The sequence below is a fragment of the Triticum urartu genome, chromosome 7A, assembly GCF_056163025.1.
Source record: "Triticum urartu cultivar PI428250 chromosome 7A, HENAU_Tu73, whole genome shotgun sequence".
Taxonomy (NCBI): domain Eukaryota; kingdom Viridiplantae; phylum Streptophyta; class Magnoliopsida; order Poales; family Poaceae; genus Triticum; species Triticum urartu.
Genome location: NC_141879.1, coordinates 510,774,886 through 510,801,316, shown reverse-complemented (window position 1 = coordinate 510,801,316; position 26,431 = coordinate 510,774,886). Strand labels below are relative to the sequence as shown.

Below are 26,431 nucleotides of genomic sequence, written 5' to 3'. Positions count from 1 at the left end.
TAAATTTTTAATAATTAATATAAAATAAACCGTAGCTCGGATGGAAAAACTTTCTACATGAAAGTTGCTCAAAACGACGAGACGAATCCGGATACGCAGCCCGTTCATCCGCCACGCATCCCTAGCATAGCGAACACGGAACTGTCCCCCTTCGGAGCCTTTGTCCGAAAACGCAAAACACCGGGGATATTTTCCCGGATGTTTCCCCCCTTCACCGGTACCACCTCATATCGCGTTAGGGCACGCCCAACATCACGCTTTGTCATGTCATGCATCGTCATGCATTTGTTTGCATTATATTTATTGTTTCTTCCCCCTCTTCTCTCGCTAGACACCGAGACCGACGCCGCTGCTACCCAGTACGACTACGGTGTTGACGACCCCTCTCTCTTGCCAGAGCAACCAGGCAAGCCCCCCCCCTTGATCACCAGATATCGCATATTCTTCTCTATACTGCTTGCATTAGAGTAGTGTAGCATGTTACTGCTTTTCGTTAATCCTATCCTGATGCATAGCCTGTCCTTGCTACTACTGTTGTTACCATTACCTGCTATCCTACTGCTTAGTATAGGATGCTAGTGTTCCATCAGTGGCCCTACACTCTTGTCCGTCTGACATGCTATACTATTGGGCCGTGATCACTTCGGGAGGTGATCACGGGCATATACTATATACTTTACACTGTTACATTACCTGTGGTACTGTTCGGAGTTGGGGGCTGAAGGGGCAGGTGGCTCCATCCCGGTAGAGGTGGGCCTGGGTTCCCGACGGCCCCCGACTGTTACTTTGTGGTGGAGCGACAGGGCAGGTTGAGACCACCTAGGAGAGAGGTGGGCCTGGCCCTGGTCGGCGTTCGCGGATACTTAACACATTTAACGAGATCTTGGTATTTGATCTGAGTCTGGCCACTGGCTTATACACACTAACCATCTATGCGGGGAAAGTTATGGGCACTCGACGTCATGGTATCAGCCGAAGCCTTCGTGACGTCAGCGACTGAGCGGCGCGCGCCGGATTGGACTGGAACGCCTGCTAGGCTAGGTCTGCTTCCGGCCGCGTTCGCAACGTGCAGGTGTGCAATGGGCGATGGGCCCAGACCCCTGCTGTAACACCCTCGATGCGACTATAGCTCCCACGTGTCGAGGCACGACTTAGAGACATAATCGCATTGAAGGCATATGTCGCAAGTTAGGCAATCTTCACAACATCCCATGTAATATAATAATAAAAGGGGAGATAACATAGTTGGCTTACACTCGCCACGTCAATCAAGTACATAAATAACATTACATCAACCAAACACTCATGGCCCGACTACGGCACCAAAATAAAAGGGAACCCAACAAGCGACACGGTCCCAATCACCTCCAACTGGGCACCACTACTGATCATCGGGAAAGGAAACGTAGTAACGTTGAGAGTCTTCATCGAACTCCCACTTGAGCTCATACGCGTCTGCTGGAGCGGAATCATCAGGCCCTGCATTTGGTGTAGTAGTAATCTGTGAGCCACAGGGACTCAGCAATCTCGCACCCTCGCGATCAAGACTATTTAAGCTTATAGGTAAGGCAAGGTAAATATGAGTGGAGCTGCAGCAAGCGACTAGCAAGTATGGTGGCTAACTTATCCGCAAAAGAGAGCGAGAAGAGGAGGCAAAGCGCGAGCGAGAAACTAGAGAGCAACCTGCGCAAACATTACTCCAACACCGTGTCCACTTCCCGGACTCCGCCGAGAAGAGGCCATCATGGTAACACACTCGGTTGACTCATTTTAATTAAGTTAAGGTTCAAGTTATCTACAATCGGACATTAACAAATTCCCATCTGCCCATAACCGCGGGCACGGCTTTCGAAAGTTCAAATCCCTGCAGGGGAGCCCCAACTTAGCCCATGACAAGCTCTCACGGTCAACGAAGGAATAGACCTCCTCCCAAGACGTTTCGATCAGACTCGGTATCTCGGTAATTCAAGACACTTCGACAGGTTAAAACAAGACCAGCAACACCCCCCGAATGTGCCGACAAATCCCGATAGGAGCTGCACATATCTCGTTCTCAGGGCACACTCAGATGAGCAAGACGTCGGGTAGGCCAGCCCAGAGTTACCCCTGATAGCCCCGGACATCGCTCGGTTGGACCAACACTCAGAGGAGCACTGGCCCGGGGGGGGGGGGGGGGGGTTAAAATAAGATGACCCTTGAGTCTGCAGAACCCAAGGGAAGGAAAAGGGCTAGGTGGCGAATGGTAAAACCAAGGTTGGGCATTGCTGGAAAAGCTTTAATCAAGGCGAAATATCAAGGGGTTCCCATTATAACCCAACCGCGTAAGGAACGCAAAATCCGGGAACATAATACCGATATGACGGAAACTAGGGCGGCAAGAGTGGAACAAAACACTAGGCGAGAGGCCGAGTCTTCCACCCTTTACCAAGTGTATAGATGCATTAAGATAACATAGCAATATAATGATATCCCAACAAGTAAATAAAATATGTTCCAACAAGAAACAACCTTCAATCTTCACCTGCAACTAGCAACGCTATAAGAGGGGCTGAGCAAAGCGGTAACATAGCCAATCAACGGTTTGCTAGGACATGGTGGGTTAGAGGTTTGACATGGCAATTTTTGGGAGGCTTGCAAGCAATTGGTAGGCATCGTAGCAATGGCATAGCAAAAGAGTGAGCAAACTAGCATAGCAAAGATAGTAGTGATTTCGAGGGTATGATCATCTTGCCTGCACAGTTGTCAGAGTTGACTGGATCCCCGAAAGCAAACTCAACGGGCTCCTCGTTAGCGAACTCGTCTCCCGTCTCTACCCAAACAAGACAAACAAGCAACAAGGATACAATCAACCACGTGCAAACTCAAACAACGCAATGCAAAGATGATATGCTATGCGGGATGCGATGCGGGATGCGAAATGCAAGATATGACAGGAAATGCATGAACCTGGCCTCAACTTGGAAAACCAAGTGTGCCACTGGAAAGATGAGATGAAATCGCTTGAAAATGATATAAAGAACGCCGGAATCGGAGTTACGGTTTGGAAATGGCAAGCGATTCAAATATGACATCGGTCTGCGATTTACAGCAAGTAGGCATCTAAATGCAACGAAATGAACACGCTACAGCACCGAAACATGACAACAAAATAAATGGCAGGGATGCACACAAGATTCTTAACAAAAGTCTAGCACTGAACTACGGCCAATTCATCCACTAACAGGTTCAAACAAGCATGGCAAAAATGCATATGACAAACAGATCTCAGACTTAGTGAAATCAACACTTGTCTGGAATTTCAGATCAGGTAGCCCTCTTCGGAGCAACAAAACTACATGCTACAGGATCTGATCATGGCAAAGTAAAGCATGGAATGGAGCTACTCAAAGAGCTTAACAAAAGTCCCTTAGTGACCTTGAGCCAAAAGGGATAAGAAAATACAATTGCAAGCATGTGAACATAGCAAAAACATAATCAGTTTTCATACTTAGTGAAAACTGGCACATGCGAAAATATAACTCAAGTAGGCATGTTTACGAGCTCGATGCACTCACTACGGTGCAAGTCATGACAAGACAAACATACATCCATCAAGAAGGCACAAAATGCAAGCTAGCCATGGCAAGAACAATAGCATAGCATGCACGGATCAACTACAACATCATCGACAAAATTGCAAACAAGTTGACAATCTGTCCAGATTCACAAAGTAGCAAAAGTAGAGCTCGATTGACTCAAGCTAGGATGCTCCATAATTGCAAACAAAGACATGGATGGATAGAGAACTACAATATTAACAAAACATCCTTACTAACCATTCTCAAAAGAGGCACGGATCACTAGAAAACAACATGAACATATGGCAACATGAGATAAACAACTCCAGGACTTAGTGAAATTACTAAGTCCCTGAAAACAGAATTAGCAAGTGCACCACTTTGCAAGCTTGCACAAGTCACCACACACATCACAAAAATACATGGGTTGCACCTCTGGAAAGATGACAAAACCCTTAACAAAACACATGTAGAACTCACGGGCATATCCTGCACACACTAATCATGGAAAAAATGACAAAAGCCTAAACGGAGTAGCAGATCTGACAATTAACTCAAGTAACCCTCTTCTAACAGCATTTCGGGCATCAAGATGAGCTCAAATGAAAATGATGCAATGGAATGAAATGATGTACTCTCTGAGATGAACATTTTGATATGCTATATGCATGAACCGGCGCTACGGATGCAAAGTTACGGAGCTACGAACAGGGGCACTTGGACTGAAAATATCAGGGACTTAGAAAAAAAACAACCCTCAGATCTAGGGTTTGACCGGCGCGCAATCCGAGGCGGCGGCGGGCACTGTTCACGGCGGCGGATCCGGCGGAGACGAGGACGGCGGCCGGCGGGGGCGACGTCGCCGGTGGCCGGGGGCGGCGGCGCAGGGGCCCACGGTGGCCGGAGCTGGGGTCGGCCGGAGCTAGGGGCGACGCCGGCGAGCTGCTGCGGCGGCTCGGGGCGGCGACGGCAGCTGCGGCGGCCCAGGCGACGAGGTGGCGACGGCGGCGGCGGGGCGGACCGCGGCGGCGCGGCGCCGGTGTGGAGGGCGACGGCGGCGGGCGAAGGGCGCGGGCGGCGGCGGCCTCAGGCTGGCGGGGGCCGGTTGTGGGCCGGCCGGGCCGCGGGCGGAGACGGCGGCGGCTTGCCACGTGGCGAGCGCGGGGTGGCTGGCGGCGGCGGAGCGGACGCGTCCGGCCTTGGCGGACGTGTCCGGCCGGCGCGGATCTTGGATTTAGGGTTTCGGGGAGAGGGGGATCCGGAATTTTCGAGGAGGACCTATTTATAGGCATAGAGGGAGCTAGTAGAGTCCAAATGAGGTGCGGTTTTCGGCCAGGCGATCGTGATCGAACGCTCTAGATGATGGATCAGAGTTAGGTGGGTTTTGGGCCAAATTGGAGGGGTGTTGGGCTGCAACACATGAGGCCTTTTCGGTCCCTCGGTTAACCGTTGGAGTATCAAACGAAGTCCAAATGATACGAAACTTGACAAGTGGTCTACCGGTAGTAAACCAAGGCCGCTTGGCAAGTCTCGGTCCAATCCGGAAATGTTTAATCCCCACACACGAAAGAAAGCTAGAAATGACCACCGGAGGAGAACAAAGCGCCGGAATGCAAAACGGACAACGGGGAAAATGCTCGAATGCATGAGACGAACACGTATGCAGATGCAATGCACATGATGACATGATATGAGATGCATGACAACGACAACAACACACGGAGACAAAACCCGAACCCGAGATAATAAATATAACTTAACGCCGGAAACGGCAAGAGTTGGAGTACAAATTGGGAAAGTTACATCCGGGGTGTTACAACACTCCACCACTACGAAAGGATCTCGTCCCGAGATCTAGGACTGAAAGAACGCCGGGTACTCAGAACGGAGGTGATCCTCGCGTTCCCAGGTAGCTTCACGGTCGGAATGGTGTGACCACTTGACTTTGAGAAATTTGATTGACTTGTTGCGAGTCTTGCGTTCAGTCTCTTCAAGAATAGCAACTGGGTGCTCACGATAAGAGAGATTTTCTTGGAGCTCAATGTCCTCGAAGTTGACGGTGCGGTCAGGAGTCTGGAAGCACTTTCAAAGCTGAGAGACATGGAACACGTCATGAACATTTGCAAAGTTTGAAGGAAGCTCTAGTTGATAGGCGAGGTCGCCTCTCTTGCTGACGATCTTGAAAGGTCCCACGTATCTAGGGGCAAGCTTCCCTTTGATACCGAAGCGACGAGTACCTTTCATAGGAGAGACGCGGAGGTAAACATGATCTCCGATCTTGAAAGCCAAATCGCGGTGCTTACTATCATAGTAGCTCTTCTGACGGGATTGGGCTGCTTTGAGGTTATCTCGAATGACTTTGCACATTTCTTCTGCCTCTGTGATTAAGTCATTACCCAAAAGCTGACGTTCACCGGTTTCAGACCAGTTGAGAGGGGTATGACACTTCCTGCCATACAGAATTTCAAATGGGGCCTTGCCCGAACTTGCTTGAAAACTGTTATTGTAGGAGAATTCAGCATAAGGAAGAGAATCCTCCCACTTCATGCCGAAGGAGATCACACAAGCCCTGAGCATATCTTCAAGAATCTGGTTGACATGCTCGACTTGATCGCTTGTTTGGGGATGGAAAGCTGTGCTGAAGCGGATGTTGGTGCCCATGGCCTTCTGAAAAGAATCCCAAAACTTTGAGGTAAAGATGCTAGCACGGTCTGAAGAGATCACTTGTGGAATACCGTGCAGAGAGACAATACGAGAGGTATAGAGTTCCGCCAATTGAGCTGCAGTGATCAACTCTTTGATAGGCAGAAAATGAGCCACTTTGGTGAGTTTGTCGATGACAACGAATATAGCATCATTGCCACGCTTGGACTTAGGAAACCCAGTCACGAAGTCCATTTCAATGTGGTCAAATTTCCATTCTGGAATGGCAAGAGGTTGGAGGAGACCAGCTGGCCTTTGGTGTTCTGCCTTCACTCTTCTGCAGACATCACATTCATTCACGAATTGAGCGATCTCGCGCTTCATTCGAGTCCACCAATAAGCTTGCTTGAGGTCTTGATACATCTCCGTGCTCCCAGGGTGGATGGAGAGGAGAGAATTGTGAGCCTCGTTCATGATCACTTTACGGAGGTCACCTTTGGGTACAACAATACGATCCTCGAAGAAAAGAGTGTCCTTGTCATCAAGGCGGTAGCACTTGTACTTGGACTGGCTCTTGGCAATCCCAATCTTCACCTTTTTCACCATAGCATCAAAAAGCTGGGCTTGGCGAATCTGGTCTTCCAAGGTAGGAGAGACTTGAAGGTTGGCGAGGAAACCTTGAGGAACAACTTGTAGGTTAAGTTTGCGGAAAGCTTCACAAAGCTCGGGTTGATAAGGCTTGAGAATCAGACTGTTGCAGTAAGCTTTCCTGCTCAAAGCGTCAGCAATCACATTGGCCTTGCCTGAAGTATACTCAATACTCGGATTATACTCTTGAATCATTTCGACTCATCGAGTTTGCCTGAGGTTGAGATTAGGCTGAGTGAAGATGTACTTGAGACTCTTGTGATCAGTGAAAATGTCCACTTTTCTTCCCAATAGAAGATGTCTCCAAGTCAAAAGAGCATGCACAACTGCCGCCAACTCGAGATCATGAGTGGGGTAGTTCTTCTCATTAGGCTTCAACTGGCGAGATGTATAAGCAACAACTTTCTTCTCTTGCATCAATACTGCGCCAAGACCTTGGAGAGAGGCATCACAAAAGACCTCGTACGGTTTGGATTCATCAGGCGGAGTCAGAACTGGAGCAGTGATCAATTTCTCTTTCAAAGTGTTGAAAGCAATATCACACTCCGGAGACCAAACGTACTTGACGTGCTTCTGGAGAAGATTAGTGAGAGGCTTCGCGATCTTAGAAAAGTTTTCAACGAATCTTCGGCAATAGCTTGCGAGACCGAGGAAGCTACGGAGTTGCTTCACGTTCTGAGGAGGTTCCCAATTCACAATTGCAGACACCTTCTCAGGATTCACGGCAATGCCCTTGGCAGAGATGATATGACCAAGATAAAGAACCTCATCGAGCCAAAATTCACACTTGGAGAGCTTGGCGTAGAACTGATGTTCCCTGAGCTTATCAAGAACCAAACACAAGTGCTTGGCATGATCTTCCTTATTCTTCGAGAAAACCAGAATGTCGTCGAGATAGACCAAAACGAAGTCATTGGTGTAGGCGTTGAAGATGAAGTTCATCATGCGAGAGAACGTCGGAGGAGCGTTGACGAGGCCAAAAGACATGACAGTGTATTCGTATGAACCAAAGCTTGTCCTGAAAGCCGTCTTGGGAATATCTTGCTCACGGATTCGAATCTGATGATAGCCCATACGGAGATCAAGCTTAGAGAATACTTGGGCACCTTTGAGTTGTTCGAACAGCTCATTGATGTTGGGAAGTGGGTATTTGTTCTTGATGGTCTTCTTGTTCACTGGACGGTAATCAACACAAAGTCGGTCCGTTCCATCCTTCTTCTTCACAAAAAGAACACCACAACGCCACGGAGAAGAACTAGGCCGGATGAGACCCATTTTCTCTTGAATATCGAGTTGCTTCTTCAGCTCCTTCAACTCTTCAGGTCCGAGCTTGTAAGGACGTTTGCACACAGGTTCCGTGCCAGGCTCAAGATCAATAACGAATTCAACTGGCCGGTGCGGAGGCATTCCTGGAAGCTCTTCTGGAAAGACGTCTTGATACTCGCAAACGACTGGAATTTGAGAGATAGCATCCAATTCACCCTTCTCATTGAGAGAAAATAGACGGATGGTATCATCACGAGCGACAAAGACAATTACATCCTCAGACGAATGAGTCAATTGAATCTGCCTGGCTGCACAATCAAGTTGAGCCTTGTGCTTAGAAAGCCAATCCATTCCGAGAATAAGATCAATATCCGAGTTACCAAGAACCATAGGGGAAGAAAGGAACTTGTAGTCCCCCAATGTGATGGTAACATCTGGAGCCATCATTTTGGTGTTCATGAACAAACCCGGAGAAAAAACCGCTATCGGCTTAGGCAAATCAATAGTATGCACATCATGCATGGATGCAAAAGGCTTCGATAAAAATGATAAAGATGCACCAGTGTCAAAAAGAACTCTTGCGGGAATGTCATTAACAGGAAGGTTACCCATGATCACATCTGGTGATTCCTCTGCCTGAGCTGCATTCAGCAAGTTGACCTTGGCGGACTTGGGGTTATGCTTGACCACAGCTGTACTTGCCGATCTGACAGGAGGAGGAGGAGGAAGACGCCTCTGGTTGAAACACTTGTTGGCATAGTGACCCTTCTGTTGGCACTTGTTGCACGTGACCTCTGAAAGCGGGCGGTGATACGGAGCACTCGATCTTGGAGTTTGAGACGAAGTCTTGTTCTGAAAACCAGGGTTGGGTGGGTGGGAAGAACCACTGCCACCTTTACTCTTCTGCTGATACGGCTGACGGAACGGAGGAGGAAGCTAAAACTTCTGCTGCTTGGCCACTTGAGTAGAGGAAGAAGGAGTAACATCTCTGACTCGCTTCTTGGAAGCATCACACCTCAACTGAGCAGCCTCTTGCTTCAGTGCCATGTTGTAGAACTCATCATATCTCAAGGGCTCAAAGAGGACAAGAGCAAGCTGAATTTCTTCTCTGAGACCACCCCTGAACTGATATATCATGCTCTTCTCATCAGGGACGTCCTGCTTCGCAAAGCGGGCGAGCTTATGGAACAACTTGTAGTAGTCATAGACAGATAAAGAGCCTTGCTTCAGGTTGCGGAATTCCTCACGCTTGCTTTCAACCACGCTTTGAGGAATATGATGAGCTCTAAAATCTCGACGGAAATCATCCCAAGTGATAACACGTCCACCTCTGGAATCCTTGTACTGTTGGAACCAATCTGCAGCTTGATCTTTGAGTTGGAAGGAAGCGAACTTGACAAAGTCCTCAGGCCTGACGTTACTGCACTCGAAATGCTTGCACAGATCCACAAGCCAATCGTCAACATCGGTTGCCTCAACACAATTGCTGAAAGTCTTTGGCCCGTTAGCAAGGAACTGGTTGAGTGTAGCAAAGTGATTCTGATTGCTGCCTTGATTCCCTTGGTTGCCTTGATTGCGCTCTTAAAGAATTTGCATGATCAACTGTGTGTTTGCATTGGTTGCGGCCATCACAGCTTGCCATGCCTCCGGAGGAGGTGGAGGTGGTGGCGGATCAGGATTCAGAGTCGTGCGCGTTGGAGGAGCCATCCTGGAGAGGTTGACCACCATTAGCACATTGACAGACAAATATTGAAGCTGAATCCAACGGAATGAAAATTGCAACATATAGTCTTCACATCCGAACAAAATGAACGAATGCATTCCTCTTGAAATGGTCACATATCCATAAATTGAGAAGCCACGTAGAATTAAGGTAGAGAAATAAATCAACAAGGTACGGATCAAGAACGAATAATCGGTAAGAAATCCCAATCTCAAACCAATATCCGTGGAAGAAGAACTAGAGCTACTAGAATTCCCACCTATGAAACTCCCGAACCTTTCCGGTTATGCAATCAGGTGTTGGGGATACAGGGGAAGCATAATATCTCACCCAAACTAGCAAATCCTACATCCAGCTGTATCCATCCTTCAACACATAACCAAGAAACCTTCGGAAACCATCTACCTCAACCTTCGAAAAGCATCCGTTATACAAGTTATGGCAATACTCCTGAACTCCCGCCCCAGTACTGGGTGGCGTCGAGGTTATCTCACCAACGAACTGCATAAAAGAGATTTTCGATGTCGGCGTACTAGACTCAGGTATTCCAGAACTGCAACGATAAAATTATGATGACAACACCTCAGAGCTCAACTCCCCGGGACACTTCCACTAAACCCCTGACAGGAGGCACCAAGACAATGATCTCATCATAAAACGACCGGAACGATTCCAAGATACCCGCGTGATCCTAATTTTTTTTGTGAAATTTGAGAAGAGAAGAGTCAAAACTCTACGTCAGGATGCCTTACCAGAGCGATGAGGAGACTGGGAAGTAAAAGAATTCCTAAACTCTCTGATATATAGTTCCTAAAAGACTCAAAACATTTTTCTAGACACAACTCGGCCGCTAAAAAACGATCAAGCAATGGGGCTCCTAAGGTCGGGGAAGGCTCTGATTACCAACTTGTAACACCCTCGATGCGACTATAGCTCCCACGTGTCGAGGCACGACTTAGAGACATAATCGCATTGAAGGCATATGTCGCAAGTTAGGCAATCTTCACAACATCCCATGTAATATAATAATAAAAGGGGAGATAACATAGTTGGCTTACACTCGCCACGTCAATCAAGTACATAAATAACATTACATCAACCAAACACTCATGGCCCGACTACGGCGCCAAAATAAAAGGGAACCCAACAAGCGACACTGTAAGTGCATCTAGTGCCACCCCTAGTTGGTTTTGGAGTATTGACGACAAACCTAGTTGAGGGACTAATGTGTTTGTGAGAATTGCAGAATAACACAGGTAGAAGTCCCTCATGATTCGGTTTTACTACCAGAGATGACCCCTAAAACTTTATGAAGGCATTGAAGTCAAAGGTGGTATATGAAGATATTCACATTGAAGACTATGACAAGAGAAGACACGATATGAAGCCTATGGAGCTCGAAGACTTAGATCTTTCGTAGTTCTTTTTCTTTTGTGTTGAGTCATAGGAACCACCGTACTGTTAAGTGGGGTCGAAGAGAACCAGTCAGAATGACTGAAGTGATGCCTAAACCAAAAACCTATGTCTTCGAGTGAAGACTATGAGAGCGAATCTTGTCCAGAGTCGGACAAGTCAGCTTTGCTTGTAGCCCAAGTAAAGTTGCCGTGTGAGTTTGAAATCTGACCGTTGGGACACGTGTCAGTTCCTTAGTGACCCAGGGTCATTTCGGACAAATCAGGTCGGGTTGCCAAGTGGCTATAAATAGCCCACCCCCTACAACCATAAACGGTTGGCTGCTCAGATTGAGAGTACAGCTTTTGTCGTTTGAGAGCAACCCACCTCGAAGCCTTTGAGAGAGAATTCCTTGCGAGGATAAAGCCCTAACCACCTAGAGCCAGAGAGAATTGGGCATCACTTAAGTCTTCTTGTCTGTGTGATCTGAAGACTTATTACACTTGAGGACTGTGCATCCTCCAGCCGGTTAGGCGTCGCGTTCTAAGCATCCAAGAGACATTGTGGATTGCCGGTGAACGAAGTCTATGAAGGTTTGGGACTCTACCTTGAAGACTTACCAGAGTAATTGGGCGAGGTCTATGTGACCTTAGCTCAAGGAGAATACGGTGAGGACTGGGTGTCCTGAGCTGCGTGTTCAGGACTGGGTGTCCGGGACTGTGTGTCCTAAGGTTTAAATACCTAGCCGCTCCAACCAGACGTACAGTTGTCACAGCAACTGGAACTGGTCCAACAAATCATTGTCTTCAACGAGTCACTGGTTTTATCTTCACTTCACTTTACTTACTGTTCCTCCTTGTGAAGTCATTGTATGTTTGCTCTATAATTTGTCTTCACGGAGTGACTGCGTGTTCTGTTTGGCTTCACAATATCTTCCTACCTGATCCTTACTACCTAGCTGCTATTAGTCTTTGTGCTTTCACTTCATTGAATACTTGACTATGGTTTGCCTAGTGTAGTCTACCTTCCGCTGCATGGTAATAGGTTTAATTTTATCGTTTGTCTTCAAAACTCCCATGTTCTGAAGACTTTCATAAAAATCGCCTATTCACCCCCCTCTAGTCGATATAACGCACTTTCAATTGGTATCAGAGCAAGGTGCTCCCTTGTTCTGCGTGATTCGGTTTAACCACCTGGAGTTTTAGCTATGTCGACTGCAGGGATAATTAAAGTCTCCGCTGCGTGCCCCATCTTCGATGGAACTGAATATCCCTACTGGAAGAATAAGATGCGTATGCATCTTGAAGCCATTGACGTCGACCTATGGTATGTCATCGAGAACGGCGTTCCCAAGGCTGGAGAAGGTGTCACTACTGCTGATGTCAAAAAATTCGTTCAACTGGACTTTACTGCCAAGAATATCATCTGTGGTCATCTGACCAAAGGACAGTATGACCGTGTGAGTGTTTTGAAGACATCCAAGCTGGTCTGGGACTGGCTCTCCAAGGTCAATGAAGGCATCTCAACCCAGAGAGATCAGAGAATCAGTGTCCTTCGCAACCTCTTCAACCGCTTCAAGCGAAATGACAATGAGAATGTCCAGCACACATTTGACCGACTCACTGACATCACAAATGAGCTTCAAGCCCTCGGCGCCACTGAGATTACCAAACACGAAGTCGTCAAGACGCTGCTGAGATCACTTGATAGTTTGTTTGACATCCTGGCCCTGATGATTCAAGAACGTCCTGATTTCAAGACTCTCGATCCGTATGACATACTTGAGAGGCTCAACACACATGAGTTTTAGCTTTCGGTGAAAAGAGAGATCTACGGTCCAAACTATGGGCGAACTCGTGCCTTGAAGGCAAAAGTTGTCTCCTCATCTGAAGAAGAATCTGACAGCAGTTCTGATGACCCTGAAGACATTGGAAGGGAACCTGCTATGCTTGTCAAGAAGTTCCAAAAATTCACCAAGAAGAAAGGCTTCAGAAAGTCTTCCCGATCAAGTTCAAGGAATGATGAAGCTCCTGCTCATGACTACAAGAAGAAAACATGTCACAAGTGCAAGAAACTTGGCCACTTCATCTCTGAGTGTCCACAGTGGGACAATGAGAACAAAAAGAAGAAGAAGAGCAAGGAATATGACTCTGACGATAAGAAGAAGAAGAAGAAATACTCAAAGTCTTTTTCCAAGTCTTCCTCAAAGTCTTCATCACACAAAAAGAGCTCATCTGGCAAGGCACGTGCGTTTGTTGGCAAGGAAATGGATTCAGAGGAGTCTGCTTCTGAGGAGGCGGAGGTGGAGTCTGAGGAGGAATCCAACTCAGGCGTCGCAAGTCTGGCTACAGCATACGTTGCCAAGTCCATCTTCAACACTGAAGACAATGACTTCATCACCGACACCGATGCAAATGACAAGGACTACTCCGCTTCTACCTACTGCTTCATGGCACGCGGTGCCAAGGTAAACACATGCACTACTCACTATCAAACATCTAGTGACGATGACTCTGATTGTGGTTCAAAACCTAGCTACAAAACACTTGCTAAAATTGCAACTGAACAACAGAAAGCTATGGAACATATTCAAAAACTGTTAGACAGAAGCGATGATCTGTTAGGTGCTGAAATGACTCGATCTGAATCCTTAATTGAAGACATAAAAAATCTTCACGTTAAGTATCAGGAACTTGAAAGTCGTCATGAAACTCTCTCAACAACTCATGAAAAGCTTTCCTATGATTATCTTCAAAGGAAGCAAGATCTTGAGAAATTGAGAGCGGTTCATGAAGATCTTCAAACGGAAAACGAGTCACTTCGCGTCAAACAGATCAGTCCCACTCAGGAAGGATTTGAACCACCATGTCTTAAATGCATTGAGCGTGATAATGCTACTTCTGTTGCTGAATGTTCTACTGCTACTGCTGTTGCAATATCTTCAACTGTTGATGCGGTAACTAACCCCTCTGCTGAGGATACCACCGCTATTGCTGATGAGAATGCTAGGTTGAAGACATTGCTTGAAACAGGGATGTACAAAAGTCTTCAAGGGCATCAGACACTATGTGATGTCCTCAAAAAGCAGATTCTGAACCGAATCCCTAGGAAAGAGGGTGTTGGGTTCGTAAGGAAAATGAATGCAGATGGCTCTTACTGGAAACCTGAGCAGTACCCCAAAACCATGTGGGTTGCTGCAAAGGAACCTTCACCAGATCCATCCAATCTAACTGGCTTCACTTGTGCTAACCCCATTATCATTGATGAATCCTTTGATGCAAACTATATACTGTTTAAGAATCAGAATGGTGAAGTGTTTGCCAGGTACATTGGTACTAACTGCAGGAATGGACCGCCTATGAAGAAGATCTGGGTTTCGAAAAGGTGTCTTGAAAATCTTCCTGTGAATGTCTTCATGACACCTCACTTGAAGAAGACAAACCTCAGACCAAAGGCTTCATACGGTCCAAAGGCTTCATACAAACAGAGGACTCACCTGAGTCGCACTAACGCAAATGTTTTGCAGGGAAACCATACTCAGGCATATGAATATGAGAGCGGTTCATCAAACCGCCATGTTCATAAGACCAAGAACTATTCTGCTTATTCTTATGAGTACTATTGTCCGCCTGCAAGACTGTTTGCTAAGGCTTCAAAGCCAAAATTTTCAGATGCTGCACTTAGACTTATTGCTTCTAAGCCACCTTTGAAGATGTGGGTGGTTAAGAAGGCTTAACTCTCTTTTGCAGGGAAAGGTCTCCAGCAGAAAACCAAAATCGTCTGACGCTATTGCTGGGGACCTTAAACATCTTGTAGGGCGCAAGATCAAATGCCCAAATGGTCTTACTATGTACTTCGTACCTGAATCGCTTGCTACTCTCCCTATTAGTCCTAACCTGGATCTAAGCTTTCATAACCCACTGGTTCGTCAAATGTTTTTGCTTCACAATGCTCTTGGTGAAGCCTATCCCCCTAACTGCACTGTAGGGTACGACACCAACGTCTTCAGAATGGATTATTGACAGTGGGTGTACAAATCACATGACTGGCAAAAGAAGTCTTCTTATGGACTCAACCTTACGTCCATCCGACAAGAGCCACATCACATTTGCTGACACTGGTAAAAGTAAGGTATTGGGTCTAGGTAGAGTTGCAATCTCAAGGGATCAACACATGGATAAAGTCATGCTTGTTGAATCCCTTGGCTTCAACTTAATGTCTGTCTCAATGCTTTGCGATTTGAACATGATCGTAATGTTTGGAAAATATCGTTGCCTTGTACTAATGGAATCTGACAAGTCTCTAGTGTTTGAAGGGTATCGAAAAGATGATTTGTACATGGTAGATTTCTCAGCAGGGCCACAGCTTGCAGTATGTCTTCTAGCAAAGGCTTCAGAATGCTGGCTCTGGCATCGGAGGCTTGGACATGCTGGCATGAGGAACCTCCACACCCATGCGAAGAAGAAGCATGTCATAGGCATCGAGGGCATCAAGTTCAAGAAAGACCACTTATGCGGTGCCTGTGAAGCAAGGAAGATGACGAGGGCCAAACATCCCTCGAAGACAATCATGACCACTACTCGACCCTTCGAACTGCTTCACATGGATCTTTTCGGTCCCACTCATTACTCAACTCTAACTACTACTGCTTGCCTCTATGGCTTCGTTATTGTTGATGATTATTCTAGATATACTTGGGTGCACATAATCCTTTACAAGACTGAAGTGCAGGATGTCTTCAGACGCTTCGCCAATCGAGCTATGAACAATTTTGGCGCCAAGATAAAGCACATCAGAAGTGACAATGGCACTGAATTCAAGAACACTGGCCTTGATACATATCTTGATACCTTGGGCATCACACATGAATTCTCAGCCCCATACACGCCACAACAGAATGGCGTCGTCGAACGCAAGAACAGAACACTAATTGAGATGGCCAGAACGATGCTAGATGAATACAAGACCCCAAGAAAATTCTGGCCCGAAGCCATTGATACGGCATGCCATACAATCAATCGTGTTTATCTTCACAACCTACTGAACAAGACATCTTATGAGCTCCTTACTGGCAAGAAGCCAAATGTCAGTTACTTCAGAGTATTTGGCGCAAGGTGCTAGATCAAGGACCCACATCACACCTCAAAATTTGCACCAAAAGCACATGAGGGTTTTATGCTTGGATATGGAAAGGATTCGCACTCCTACAGAGTCTTCAATCTCTTTCATTACAAAGTGGTTGAAACAGTGGATCTGTGGTTCGATGAGACCAACGGCTCACAAAGAGAGCAGCTGCCAAATGTGCTAGATGAAGTTCCATCTAGTGAATCAATCAAGCTAATGGGAACTAGAGAAATTATACCTTCTGAAGCTCATCCTGAAGAAGAACTTATCATTTCAGCACCTGATCAACATGAAGACAATGCTCAGCCTGAAGATATTCCTTCCAACAACGACAATGAACAGCAAGAGCAAAGTCTTCGCCCTGTACATCCTCGCGTTGCCAATGAAGTGCAGATTGAAAGAATAATTGATAGCATCAATGCACCTGGTCCACTCACTCGTTCAAGGGCAACTCAGCTAGCAAATTTCTGTGGGCACTTCGTGAATAGCAGAACCCAAGAAAGTTGAAGAAGCCTTCATGGAACCTGAATGGATTCAAGCTATGCAAGAAGAGCTTCAACAGTTTGAGCTGAATAATGTATGGGAACTGGTTAAGCGTCCTGATCCACGGAAGCACAATATAATAGGCACCAAATGGATATACCGCAACAAGCAAGATGAGCATGGTTAAGTTGTCAGAAACAAAGCTCGTCTCGTTGCTCAAGGATATACTCAAGTGGAAGGCATTGACTTCGATGAAACATTTGCTCCTGTGGCTAGACTTGAAGCCATACGCATACTGCTAGCCTATGCAAATCATCATAACATACTTCTATATCAAATGGATGTGAAGAGTGCCTTTCTCAATGGCAAGATTGAAGAAGAAGTGTATGTTGCACAACCGCCTGGCTTTGAAAATCCAAAACATCCTGACATGGTATACAAGCTCAACAAGGCACTGTATGGCCTCAAACAAGCCCCTAGGGCCTGGTATGACACACTCAAATACTTCCTGAAGAGCAAAGGCTTCATACCTGGTTCTCTAGATCCCACTCTTTTCACGAAGACATATAATGGTGAACTGTTTGTGTGCCAAATATATGTGGATGATATTATCTTCGGCTGCACCAATCAGAAGTACAGTGAAGAGTTTGGATATATGATGCAAGAGCAATATCAGATGTCCATGATGGGGGAGCTGAAGTTCTTCCTTGGTCTTCAAATACGACAACAACGCAATGACATCTTCATATCTCAAGAGAAGTATCTCAAAGATTGCCTGAAGAAGTTCGGTATGCAGGACTGCAAAGGCTTCACAACACCAATGCCAGCCAAACATCATCTGGGTCCTGACGACAATGGTAAAGAGTTCGATCAAAAGGTATACCGCTCCATAATTGGTTCTTTACTTTATCTATGTGCATCTAGGCCAGATATTATGCTTAGTGTTTGCATGTGTGCTCGATTTCAAGCGTCACCAAAGGAGTCGCATCACTTAGCTGTGAAGCGAATTCTTCGATATTTGGCTCACACCCCAACTCTAGGATTATGGTATCCAAAGGGCTCAGAGTTTGATCTGGTTGGATTCTCGGATGCTGATTATGCTGGTGACAAAGTTGATCGCAAGTCTACATCAGGCACATGTCACTTTCTGGGACGATCACTTGTATGTTGGTCTTCAAAGAAGCAGAACTGTGTATCTCTCTCCACTGCTGAATCTGAATACATTGCTGCTGGATCTTGCTGCGCTCAGCTTCTGTGGATGAAGCAAACACTCAAGGACTATGGCATTCATCTGAAGCAAGTGCCACTTTACTGCGACAACGAAAGCGCCATCAAGATTGCTAACAACCCAGTTCAGCACTCGAAGACAAAGCACATTGAAATTCGTCATCACTTTCTCAGAGATCATGTTGTGAAGGAAGACATTGATATCATACACGTCAACACTGAAGAGCAATTAGCAGATATCTTCACCAAGCCCTTGGATGAGAAGAGGTTTTGCAAGTTACGGTGTGAGCTAAATATCCTGGAATCCTCAAATGTCCTGTGATCAGGCACACATCCTAACCCTTATGCATATTGATGACTTAGATGTGCAACACACGAAGTGAAGTATATCTTCAATCAATGAAGACATACATTCTAAGTGTGAATACATTAATGTGGAATTTGACTTCGGAGCGCCACGATAATTGTGCGCCGTGTCTGGGTCTAATACTTTCTATACGGTGGGTAACGCCACCACCAAACGTTCTATTTTGAAGTGTTTCACTCATGGCGTTACCTTGCAATGTCTTCACATTTGGTTTGGCTTCGAACTCAACATATTTTCATGATTATCTTCACTATGTTGATTATATATATATATGCTAGTGTTCTGTCCTCTACAGCATTCACTTATAACTATGTCTTCGTGTTGAATCTTTTGAACTAAGTGAATGTGATTGGACCCCAACTTCTCTATGCTTTCTATCTCAAACTCTATCTCTCCAAGTCATATGCATTCTATTGAAACTGTCGAATGTCTTCTCTGCGTCCTTGTCAGCAGAAGATACAGAGACAACCATTAAGTCCGTTTTCAATGCTCATTCCTCCACATGAAATCCGGAGAAGTAGGAACGACCACCCAACAATCCAGGCGTGCGTGGGACGTGGAACAAACCCCGAAATTCCGCATACTGGCCACGTGTTCCTCAGATGCGAATCGTCAGGGGCACCTATGTAATAGCACAGTGCCGCCCCTGTGCCTATAAATACACACTCACAGCGCATCACATAAATTCTCCTGAAGCTAGTTCTTGTTGGTCCAGCAAGAGAAAGCCTTTGAAGCCTTTGAACGTCTTGAAGCCTTTCAAGTTAAAGTTTATGGCTTCAGAGAAAGCAGCAAGGAAGGGGGGCAGACAACGTCGTGGCGGAACATCCAGAGATCTGCCTGATGAACTCGCAGAAATGTATAAGACAGATCCTGAAGAGGATTATAGTCAGCGCAAGACCCGAATCCAATGGATTCGACGCTATTGGGCAGAACAATGGTTCAAATACCGCTTCACAACCCAAGAGTATGCTGAGAAAAGTGCCATCAAAAGACCGTGGGGAGACATCTTATACAAGAACCTTCTACCCAGGTCCAGAGATGAAGCTATTGCCCAAAGCTTCTATCCATGCATGGTCCGTGGGCCACAGCCTGATGATGCACATCCGTCGTCACTACTCTGGTGTCGTGACGACAATCTGTTCAAGCGCAACTTCCAGTTTGCCCAAAACTCAGCGAAGCAGAACAAGAAGAAATTTGGGTTAGACTTCAACCCTGGTCCCTCAGCACCAAGGAAAGATGGCACACGAGAAGCAGAACCCAATGTTATCGGTCCGTATGCCAACCTTGAAGGCCTCATCACCTACATCTTGGTTCAAGGGACTGCAGTGAATGAGCCTGCGGCTGACACTGAGTCTGATGACGCGCCTGCAGTGCCGAAGCCAAAGCAGTTGAAGAAGCCAAAAGCTTCAAAGCCAGCCCCTTCACCAAAAATCTCAAGGGCGAAGCCATTGGCAACTGCACCTCCTGAAGACAGTGTGCAGTCTGAAGATTTATCACGCGTCTCCAAGCCCCAGAAGGCCAAGATGCCTCTGTCTCACACTGGCAAAGAGCTAACAGCTGCTGCCATTCTGCGCAACAACGACATTGATCTGTCAAGTGATGAAGATCTTGCAGATGGCGCTCTTGAGCAACTCATCAAGAGCAAAGAAGAAGCAGAAATCTTCAATGATCTGCCTCTCTTTGATGTCACCATCATCCACAACTTCATTGACGAGTGGTTTGACACGCCAAACATCAGCTTTGAAGATCTGCAGCTACCCATTGGCCTCAGTGTCGCCTTCCAAGGCGCCATTGCTTCAGAACTTGCTATTGCCCAGCGCATTGTTGAGCTGAAGCAGAAAATTGACTATGAAAAGGCTCAGTTTAAGAAGCATATGGCCAAGCTCAGCGTGCAAGAAGTGAAGAACTTCAAGACAATGATGCACGAGCTCAAGGAAGCCTTTGTGAAGAAGCATGCAGAAGCTCAGGGTTCGCGTGAGCGCATGAAGACTCTGGCTAACAGATGTGTGCAAGCCTATAATGAGGCTGAGAAGCGCAAGGCACTTGGGCGTCCTGGCATCGACCCCAGGATGGCCGCAAAGAAGAAGAAGAAGCCTGCTACGGCTGAATCTGATGCACCAAGGCAAGAAGCAGTTCCGATTGTCTTCCCAACAAGAATGACTGGCTCGAAGCCAAAGAGCCGGTCAACAGCTTCAGAGCTCAAGAAGACAAGAACTGCTGAGGCTGAAGCCAGGAAGAGGAAACACTCTGAAGCCTCTCCTACTGCCCCACCAAGAAAAGGAGAAAGATCAAGAAAGCTCGGGCTACTCCCACAGAGCCCTTAATAGTTGAACCCATTTCTATGGTTCATCCTGACGCAGAACGTCAACTGACAGTTCATGAGCCTGCTTCCACAGAGGCTCCTAAAGCTGAAGACATTCCAGCAGCTGATCCCATCGCTGCTGAAGACATTGGTCATCATGACAATGTAGAAGATGATGCAGTCCTTCCTCAGTTAGAAAACAGCGAACTCATCAGCATTGGACGTCCACTGACGCCAATTGCACAGGATGCTTCATGGGCAGATCGCCCACAAGAGGAAGAAGACTATGAGGCCCAGCCCACTCCAACTCCACAGGCGTCGACTGCGTTCCGCAGGCTTCGCAAAGGTCCAAGGCCTCAAGTCTCTGCTGAAGACATTCCGGCTGCATTAGCCGCAGAAGAAGTACCACAAGATCCCACTCCCCTGCTCCACCAAGAAGCAGTTCTCCAGGAGAACGTGCCTGTGACCGACCCTCCAGCTAGTCAAGTGGAGGATGCAAATCTTGAGGCTGCCACAACCACCAATGAAGCTAATGTGGAGCCCTCCCCAGCAAAAGCTTCAGAAGACAACGAAGCCACTGATCCCGCCACTTCTGTTCCTGAGTCTGCTGCCGGTCCCTAATTCAACTATCATGTTGAGCACAGGCCTCAGGTCCAGAAGCCAATCCCAAGACTGCCAAGGTTTCCAGGTCCTGCGTCAGCACCTGGCTCCTTCAACATCAATGGCTTCAGGGCAGACAACACGTTCTTCGGTAGCTCCAGGAACCCCTACTCAAGGGAAAGGATATCATCTGATCGGTTCTGGAGCTATCCTCAGCGAAGCTATTACTCTTGCATTCTTTACAACCAAGGTCGCATTTTCCCACACAAGCGCCTTGACGTTGAAGCTATAGCTGGTCTGCCCTGTCTAGAAGAAGCGTTGGATTGCTTCAAGCAAGTGGGTCTGCTGCAATTTGTTACTGCTGAAGAGCATTGGAATGAAGAGCTGCTGCTACAATTCTATGCCACACTTCACATCAAAGGATACAGCAGAGATCCAAAGACTTGGGTTCTGAAGTGGATGACTGGCAATGTTCATCACGAAGCCAATGCATTTGACATCATTGAGCTCACTGGCTTGCCCACTCCTGGCGATCTCTTCGAGCAAGGCTGTCAGCTGCATGCTGAAGCTATTGAGAGCATCTTTCAGCGGCCAGAACCTAATATGAGTCAAATGCTCAGTATGATGAAACCATTGCCTCAAGATGCTGCGTATCCCACAGAGTTCTTCGTTGAAGACCTTGAGTACCTGCCCAGAACCATCTATCACATCATCAGGCGAACTCTCTGACCTATCAAAGGGCACTCTCCAAATGCCAAACTTCAGGGTGCAATGAAGACTTTGGTCTTCTATATACTTCATGGCAAATGCTTCAGTGCACAGGACTTCTTCATACGCCAACTTGCTGCATCAGGCATTGATCTGTTTGGTTTGAAGTTCTACGCCCCTTGGGTCATGCGGCTGATCAAGCTACACTCCGCCATCTCGTATCAGCCCTCAGCCCGCAACCATCGGATCTTCTTGCCTGACGTGGACATGTCTACTGAAGCCATATATTCGGAGCCTGCCAAGCAACCTCTAAGTCTTCAGAATGCAGAACATCAGAGTTTTACTCAGAACGTTGAAGGCGTTGAAGCAGTTTCTCGGGTGTATCCTTTGGCTGGCACTACACGTGCACCACACCCTGCTTCAACTGAAGCCACTGACAGTGCCACTGCTCCAAGACCCAAGAAGCGCACTCGTGTTCTCAACGACCGAGAGCTTCTTGTGGCTCTACATCAGAAACAAGATAGGCATCATGACTGGCTGAAGCGTCAGATGAAAAGCCTCTTGGTGGATGTTAATCGCACTCGAAATCTTGCCACCAAGAATGCGTTCGTTGCCCATGAAACCTGTCGTCGCACATGGAAAGGGCTAATGATGATGCTTTCTGAAGCTGATCTTCAAGAGGATGGCTTCACTGAGAGATTCAAGTTTGACTCCACACCTCCTCGAAGGGCTGTGCTGCTAGGAACTCCATCCCTTGAAGACTCTGAGTTCTCTTCCTCTGCTGCCACAGTGACTGCCAGAATTATTGAGGAAGAAGACGATGCTACTTCACCGCCACCTCCTTCAGCACCTCCGAGCTCTTCTGCACCGCCAAACAACACCAACAACCCTGCTACTTCACCTACTCCTCATGGGAACGAGTAGAGGCTCTATGTCTTCAAACCTTTTTGTTCATTACTGACAAAAGGAGGAGAAGCATATGAGATTGATAGTCTTCAAGCGGGTTCATATGGGTGGGTGCCTTATATTTTGCTTCGTGCTTACAACTCTTGTTTTTTTGCTACATTTGGTTCTTATGAGTTGTAACACTTAAACTAGATGGTCGTCTGCTACTTATTCGCCACCTTGTTTTGCGAAGATAAATTCCGCATGTGCGACGATAAATTCCGCACTTAGCTCATTCTGCAGACGTCCATTTTCCATTATGCATGGCATTATCTTCATATACTTTCACATGCATAGTGGATTGTCATCATAAGTTGAAGTGAATCTCCACAAGTACCACCTGCCATGTGCATTTGCATTCCAAAAGCAAATTAACTTATATGCACATCTTCAGGGGGAGCCCTTGCAACTTATGAAGACAATTCCTTATTCTTTATAGTTTCACAGATTATATTCCCCGTTGAAAACTTCAACTAGTTTGTCATCAATCACCAAAAAGGGGGAGATTGTAAGTGCATCTAGTGCCACCCCTAGTTGGTTTTGGAGTATTGACGACAAACCTAGTTGAGGGACTAATGTGTTTGTGAGAATTGCAGAATAACACAGGTAGAAGTCCCTCATGATTCGGTTTTACTACCAGAGATGACCCCTAAAACTTTATGAAGGCATTGAAGTCAAAGGTGGTATATGAAGATATTCATATTGAAGACTATGATAAGAGAAGACACGATATGAAGCCTATGGAGCTCGAAGACTTAGATCTTTCGTAGTTCTTTTTCTTTTGTGTTGAGTCATAGGAACCACCGTACTGTTAAGTGGGGTCGAAGAGAACCAGTCAGAATGACTGAAGTGATGCCTAAACCAAAAACCTATGTCTTCGAGTGAAGACTATGAGAGCAAATCTTGTCCAGAGTCGGACAAGTCAGCTTTGCTTGTAGCCCAAGTAAAGTTGCCGTGTGAGTTTGAAATCTGACTGTTGGGACACGTGTCAGTTCCTTAGTGACCCAGGGTCATTTCGGACAAATCAGGTCGGGTTGCCAAGTGGCTATAAATAGCCCACCCCCTACAACCATAAACGGTTGGCTGCTCAGATTGAGAGTACGGCTTTTGTCGTTTGAGAGCAACCCACCTCGAAGCCTTTGAGAGAGAATTCCTTGCGAGGATAAAGCCCTAACCACCTAGAGCCAGAGAGAATTGGGCATCACTTAAGTCTTCTTGTCTGTGTGATCTGAAGACTTATTACACTTGAGGACTGTGCATCCTCCAGCCGGTTAGGCGTCGTGTTCTAAGCATCCAAGAGACATTGTGGATTGCCGGTGAACGAAGTCTGTGAAGGTTTGGGACTCTACCTTGAAGACTTACCAGAGTAATTGTGCGAGGTCTATGTGACCTTAGCTCAAGGAGAATACGGTGAGGACTGGGTGTCCTGAGCTGCGTGTTCAGGACTGGGTGTCCGGGACTGTGTATTCTAAGGTTTAAATACCTAGCCGCTCCAACCAGACGTACAGTTGTCACAGCAACTGGAACTGGTCCAACAAATCATTGTCTTCAACGAGTCACTGGTTTTATCTTCACTTCACTTTACTTACTGTTCCTCCTTGTGAAGTCATTGGATGTTTGCTCTATAATTTGTCTTCACGGAGTGACTGCGTGTTCTGTTTGGCTTCACAATATCTTCCTACCTGATCCTTACTACCTAGCTGCTATTAGTCTTTGTGCTTTCACTTCATTGAATACTTGACTATGGTTTGCCTAGTGTAGTCTACCTTCCGCTGCATGGTAATAGGTTTAATTTTATCGTTTGTCTTCAAAACTCCCATGTTCTGAAGACTTTCATAAAAATCGCCTATTCACCCCCCCTCTAGTCGATATAACGCACTTTCAGACACGGTCCCAATCACCCCCAACTGGGCACCACTACTGATCATCAAGAAAGGAAACGTAGTAACGTTGAAAGTCTTCGTCGAACTCACACTTGAGCTCATACGCGTCTGCTAGAGCGGAATCATCAGGCCCTGCATCTGGTGTAATAGTAATCTGTGAGCCACAGGGACTCAGCAATCTCGCACCCTCGCGATCAAGACTATTTAAGCTTATAGGTAAGGCAAGGTAAATATGAGTGGAGCTGCAGCAAGCGACTAGCAAGTATGGTGGCTAACTTATTCGCAAAAGAGAGCGAGAAGAGGAGGCAAAGCGCGAGCGAGAAACTAGAGAGCAACCTGGCAAACATTACTCCAACACCGTGTCCACTTCCCGGACTCCGCCGAGAAGAGGCCATCACGGTAACACACTTGGTTGACTCATTTTAATTAAGTTAAGGTTCAAGTTATCTACAACCAGACATTAACAAATTCCCATCTGCCCATAACCGCGGGCACGGCTTTCGAAAGTTCAAATCCCTGCAGGGGAGTCCCAACTTAGCCCATGACAAGCTCTCACGGTCAACAAAGGAATAGACCTCCTCCCAAGACGTTCCGATCATACTCGGTATCTCGGTAATTCAAGACACTTCGACAGGTTAAAACAAGACCAGCAACACCGCCTGAATCTGCCGACAAATCCCGATAGGAGCTGCACATATCTCGTTCTTAGGGCACACTCAGATGAGCAAGACGTCGGGTAGGCCAGCCCAGAGTTGCCCCTGGTAGCCCCGGACATCGCTCGGTTGGACCAACACTCAGAGGAGCACTGGCCCGGGGGGTTAAAATAAGATGACCCTTGAGTCTGCAGAACCCAAGGGAAAGAAAAGGGCTAGGTGGCGAATGGTAAAACCAAGGTTGGGCATTGCTGGAAAAGCTTTAATCAAGGCGAAATATCAAGGGGTTCCCATTATAACCCAACCGCGTAAGGAACGCAAAATCCGGGAACATAACACCGATATGACGGAAACTAGGGCGGCAAGAGTGGAACAAAACACTAGGCGAGAGGCCGAGCCTTCCACCCTTTACCAAGTGTATAGATGCATTAAGATAACATAGCAATATAATGATATCCCAACAAGTAAATAAAAGATATTCCAACAAGGAACGGCCTTCAATCTTCACCTGCAACTAGCAACGCTATAAGAGGGGCTGAGCAAAGCGGTAACATAGCCAATCAACGGTTTGCTAGGACATGGTGGGTTAGAGGTTTGACATGGCAATTTTTGGGAGGCTTGCAAGCAAGTGGTAGGCATCGTAGCAATGGCATAGCAAAAGACCGAGCAAACTAGCATAGCAAAGATAGTAGTGATTTCGAGGGTATGATCATCTTGCCTGCACAGTTGTCAGAGTTGACTGGATCCCCGAAAGCAAACTCAACGGGCTCCTCGTTAGCGAACTCGTCTCCCGTCTCTACCCAAATAAGACAAACAAGCAATAAGGATACAATCAACCACGTGCAAACTCAAACAACGCAATGCAAAGATGATGTGCTATGCGGGATGCGATGCGGGATGCGAAATGTAA

The 26,431-nt window shown here is 46.7% G+C and overlaps 1 protein-coding gene across 1 annotated transcript in view; it reads right to left on the bottom strand.

Moving 5' to 3' along the window:
- Nucleotides 1-1,198: 1,198 nt before the first annotated feature.
- LOC125522975 (uncharacterized) overlaps nucleotides 1,199-26,431 on the bottom strand; it is a 48,489-nt gene continuing 23,256 nt past the window's right edge. Inside the window, exon 6 of the mRNA XM_087531498.1 lies at nucleotides 1,199-26,317. The gene's annotated coding sequence lies outside the window, so the exon portion shown is untranslated. The remainder of the gene's footprint in view (nucleotides 26,318-26,431) is intronic.